A 6000-nucleotide genomic window follows, 5' to 3' on the forward strand; every position below is an offset into this window, starting at 1 on the left:
TTTTCCATATCAACGTCGTTTGGAAATGGTGTTGCATTTTTCAAACTCACAGGTTTGCGAGACGCTAACTGCGGCTATGTCTCCAGACATAGACCAACAGTTTGGACTCAACTCATCTGAAGTCAAGTTTAGTCGACTCGGCTGGCATCATCATTAAATCTCAGTTGTGAACCTGTCCCCCGGGCTATTTTGCTCTGTGGTTTTGTCGCCAAGATCGCCAAGACTTTGTGACTTTGACGAGGAAGACAGATAGTAATGATGGGACGCCTGCTGCCTGCTGTTCCGTTTGCCCGTAGGCAACTGGTTAGCTCTAGTTTTTAATGTTCATTTAAATTAGAAAGTAACGGTAGTTTACTATTATGGCTTAATTATTATATTGTATTAAATACATAAAAAAGAAGGAAAAAATCATGATAAGTAGAAAATTCTTATAGCCTGTTTTATGGACGATGTGGAACAGCGATTAACACTATCATTTATCTAATGGTCAGGACTGAGACCAAGAACCTGAACGCATCCATAACACGCAGCCGAAGCCACAAGGTGTTTGAAAATCAATTATATTATATGGGGCTATATAGAGGCCCATGTAATTTTAATGAGCACCTCTTCAAAACATATATTTCTTTTAAGTTAAGTTCCCAAGGCATTTTGCATAGTCCAGAAAGTCGGCAACTCCCAACTCAGACAGGTTGTCTCATCTCATGAAAGCACAAAAATTGCACATGAAATATGATGCACTAAATGTGCAAACGTTCATCAGATAAAAACAAAGTGGATCTGGCTATAAAGCAACAGAATTTTTAAGAAGCAGCCAACAAAAAAGGAAGGTAAGAAAAGAAAAACGAAAAAAAATTCTTCCGCTCGGACAACTTTGGCTTTTTCTTTTTTAGTTCTGATATTTTAAGTTGACAGGCGCCAAAGGAGTGAGAAGTGAACTTAAGTTGCTTAAATGAGCTTAGGAAATACAATGTACACTCTTATATGCAGGTATATGCATCTGTCATGGGATAGGACCCATTCAGTCTGCTGGAGATCTTAGTTACTGACTGCGAAAAAGAATATCTTCTTAAGCTGGCAAAGGATGTGAATTTCAAGATAAGTATAACAGATAGGCTCAAAGCCTATGAAGTGATCAACAATACTCAGTCAGCCATATATATTTCAGTGAAGTTTGAGATTTCATATGATAAAATTAACAAAAATATAATTGCAGTTCTTTACACTTCGAATTTAGTTTTAGAAATAGAAATAGAAAACATCTGAACGCGTAAAGTACTCAGTAAACAAATTTTAAAGTTCACAGGCTTGATCTCGGTTCCGATTTTGAAGGATACTCTTTGCTTTCAGATTTGACCCCTGTTCTCGCATTCAATTGTTAGCCTAATATCTCGATTCCAAAACAGTTTAGTCAGTAAAATGGAAAGCAATTGACAATTTTCTCATTATTATGTTGACGTTAACCTCGCAAATATTTTTCCCTTATTTTTTTAATATTTTTAAAGTCATTTGTTAGGACTTGAATAAAGTAAAACCATTTACAAGTTAATCCAATGTTACTTTTGTCAGGATTTACACTCAGGAAGAAACAAAATTCGGAATCGAGAACAGCCTTGATCGATAGAAATTCTAATGAAAGGACTGAAAATAATAAAAATATATTGCATCTATAATTATTATAATGATATGATAGTTTTGTGTTTCTCTCAATAATAGCCAAAATATCGAGGTAGAGGGATATTGCAAATTTTGAAAAGTTTATCGTAAATCCTTTTGAAATGTAAATCTGATGACCATAAAATGTATTAAAAACGTTGTGAAGAAAATCCAATATTCGATGTGAATTGTGGAACCTCGAATACTCAATTATCTCTATTACTTCTACCTGATTTTCCAACTTATCTAAATATGAGAAACTAAAATGGTTGTATGCTAGTCCAATACTTATATCAGTCATATGCAATCGGGAAATGTCTTGAGAATTATAGGGGCCGACCTGATTTTTGGTGACGTTAACTTGAGAGGTGTTCTTAAGTAATTCGGCTACGCTGATTCTGATTGCATTCTTGGTTTGTGTCCATCACATCCAGACTTTGTGAATTCATCTGGGATCTTGGGTTGGAAAATAGGCATCCAAACGTGTACTATAGGAAATCTCTTTTTTGCAAAAATTACTAAGAAATAAAATTCGTTAGACGCAGAAGATTCCCATAATTCTTTGAATTTAAAAAGCAGTCAATTCTTGAAATTCCCTTAGTATACTTTTTGGTTCAAATTTACATCATTTTAGAACCATATTCGAAGTGTAAGATATTACATATAACACAGAAATATTTCCAACGCATTTTTTTCGAAGTCCTGACATGATGGACAAATACTAATTGTAAGTATCAGCAATTACTATAGGAGACCTATCGAACTTAAAGCACTTTTCCTTGATATTTGTTTACTTTTCCAATTAAACTGATTGGAAGATTATATTTTATTATAATTAAACTCGATTAAGTAGCCGAGTTCTTCCAATCACTACAACTTAAGAATAGAAAGCAAAACTTTCGCAAGCTTCATAAGCCTTCACTTTTATCGTTTTTGAATTATATGTTTAACTGCAATTGGCAATCAGCAAAAATTAAATAAATAATCAATGTCTTTTCACTAAATATGGCAACACTGATGCTTTCCATCTCCCTCTCACTGTCTCTCTTTCTCTCTCTCTCGCGAATTACATTCTAACCACAAAAGCAGCAGCAGCAGCAGAAAAACTTGCACCAGGCATCAGGCCAAAGAACTTGCACATTTACAATCCCAACCCGCTCGAGCCACTTGCCGCTCCTGGCATGAGACTTCCCCCTCCCACCTGCCGCTGCTTCCACCCACCAATCTCTTTCATTTCATCTCGAGAAGAAGACGCACACGCAAAGAAAGGAAAGCAAATGAAAGAGGAAAAAAATAAAACAGGAAAACAACAAAACATAAACCGCCTCAAACTTGTTGCTTGCCTCGGACCTGGCCAATGCCACACGGCGGCCTGATATTCCAACTTTAGTGCTAAAACCACGCTCAAAGCGAACAGAACGCTGTTGAATGAGAGAGCGAGCGAAAAGTCTTCACCCAGCCAAAGTAAATGAAACTTTTGTGTTTTGGCTTACATTAAGGCATTAAAATCGTTTGCCAAGCTGACAAAACGGCAATAAATTAAGCCAAAAAACAGCCGCGGGTCAAGTGTGTGTGTGTGTGAGTGTGTGCATTGTGCAGAGTGAAGAAAAAAAATTTTGTTGCACAGTTTCAGTTGCAGTTTACACGGTTGCAGTTTTTGCGGTGGCGGCTGCCTTTTGCCTTCTCCGCCTTCTGCAACTCCTCCTCATCCTCCGCCCATATATACATTTCTTATTACGGCCCCGAGGCCAGGAAGACCAGACTTTTGAGCCAGGTCGTTGGCTGCCGTTTCGGTGTTACCCTCTGCTACTAAAAACGGCGCGGCGCATGCGTAAAGATAGTCCAAGGTGGCAGTGACTTGAGTCTAGTATGTTACTAGGCTCTATTATTAGTGTTGGCCATCGTTTTCCGCTTTACCCGTGGTAATTAAAGCGTGAAAATCACTGTTTAAGTTCTCATAAATTTGTGCTTTTAACTGATTTTTTGCCGACCCAACCCAAAGCGGCGTTGTTTGTATCTGTGTGTGAGAGTGTGAGTGTTTGTGTGCGTATTCAATTATAGACTGGAACTGCCCACATCGGATTACCAATCGATTTAGTTACGGGGGTAAGTCAAGTTAGTTAACTGCAGATTTTAAATCTATATATAAGACTGTCTTAGTCTTTAAATTGCCAATTATATTTCAGCAGATATGCGATAAAGACCAAAAACTAAGCCAGCAATTTTTAGTCGACTGCATTGTAAAATAAATAAATCGAATGTAATTGGCCACACAAAAACCAAAACTTGAATTTCCAAAGCTTAACCAAAAAAACACAACTGTCTTGTGATTTAATCTCAACAAAGACCAGAAATGCCAACACTTTGGTCAGACTCCTTTCCAAAACCAAAACTCTCAATTCCACTTGCTCATTAAAAGCCCGCCACACTGACCTCAAAGAGCTTAACTTTGGCTGGATAAATAAATTGCAAAAGGAACAAAAAAACAGCACACACACACACACACAAACAACAAACGTCACAACATTCGCGAGGAGTTAACAACTTAATTGGATTTGCATGTAATTTTACTGTCCAGATTGAAAAAATCGACAGTTGTTGCAGTTTGTTTGGTTTCCCTTTTTTTTTTTTTTTTTGGGGAGAACCTCCAACATCTGAAATACAGATAAGGGCCAACAAGTTCTGGGCCAGGTCAATGTGTGTACAAAACGCAAAGCTTACGACTGGTGTACAGTAAACGCACTTGGAAATGCCTGGGTGGAACGCCTTCTTGCATTCATTGACAAATTAAACTCCAGGAACAGAAATTGTTCAACTATCTTGGCTTAAATGGCCAACACATGTATATATAGCTAGTCATTCAGGTTTATAGCCATCAGGCGATAAATGACTTTGGCATAAATTGTGTCCATTTACCGCTTCAGCACATTGACAAGAGTCTCTCGTTTAAGCCAAATGCCTGAAGTCTGGCATATCGTTTGCACTTAAACTGCCTTCGTTCTCAATTAAATTTTGGCTATAGACAATTTGCAAAATTTGGCTGATAACTTCAGGTAAATCGAAAAGGTATGCACTTAGTATATGCCAGGCCATAAAAATTGTCATTCGGTAGCTGGGAAATGTGATTAAATTGCATTTCCTTTTTTCTTCGTTTTCTTGGTTAAGCAAAAAGGGTTGGCACACAAGTTTGTTAATGAAATTGCTGGATTTATGTAAGAGCTATCGATATTAGACGGGTTTATATATTTGGTTTATAAAATTCACAAAAAGATCACAAGACTATTAATAGCCAAAGTATTATTAGGCAATAATTGGCAATACATGTTGTTGGCAATACTTTTCTAGGAAACGATATAAAAAGATTGCATCCTCTGGATCTACCTTGCAGGTCCTGACTGGTAGGGCTAGTCTCCTCGGTCTCAGCAGATGATGAAGCTTCCAAGCTTCCAAATTAGAAATACATCGATGACAGTTTTAGGAATATGAAATTGATCCATAAAGTGGCTAAAAAATTATCTATTACCAATGTCTGCAACGAGGTACTCCTTGATCCTTAAGGACATTTAATAGGAAATGTTTAAAGATTAGTCTGGTAAGATAAACATATATTTAGGTATATTCATTTTGTTACGACATCAAGGGACACCAAGAGAGACCAGGTCGTTAATTAATCGTCTCCTGGAGCAATGTTCGTATAGCTCTTAGGGTTCTCATAAAACTCTTTTATTACTTTCGATTCAAAAGCACTTCTTGGGCAGCCCACTTTAGCTTCCATTAGACCCGAAAATTAAACATGTCAGCGCTTTGGCCAAATTTGAGATAAACTCCTCGCTTACTGGTTCACTGGCTCACAATGCCTTCTCCTCGTCTTGGGGATTGGTGGATTACGCAAAGTAAATACAAAAATATTAATAAAAACCCGAAAATGAAAAGGAGCCTCGCCTTTTATAGATTATTGTTGATCGGGTACATAAATTTGACTGTCATTTTGATAGCATTTGTATAAGAAAATAAAATAAATACTCATAAGCAGTTCATAAGTTCTGCTTGCCTTTTGTTTTTCGTGTTTCGTTTTGATTTTTCGGGTGGCTTGTTAGGTCTGGCCTGGACCTGGGACTGGGCCTGTTTATTCCATTGGCCTGGCCATGGCTCTCCCAGTTTGTGCATGTGCCATAAATTAACGTCAATTTGGTGGCAGGCACACAGGCTCTGTGCCACAAATGCAGACGCAGTTTTTCCAAAATCACAAAAAAAAAATAATAAAGAGGAAAAAAAACTACCCGATCATGGCTGAACTACAACTGGTCGCTCATGCGCACATAAATCTTGACGGCGGCGGTCAGC

Source organism: Drosophila tropicalis, unplaced genomic scaffold, assembly GCF_018151085.1.
Source record: "Drosophila tropicalis isolate 14030-0801.00 unplaced genomic scaffold, ASM1815108v1 contig_593, whole genome shotgun sequence".
NCBI lineage: Eukaryota > Metazoa > Arthropoda > Insecta > Diptera > Drosophilidae > Drosophila > Drosophila tropicalis.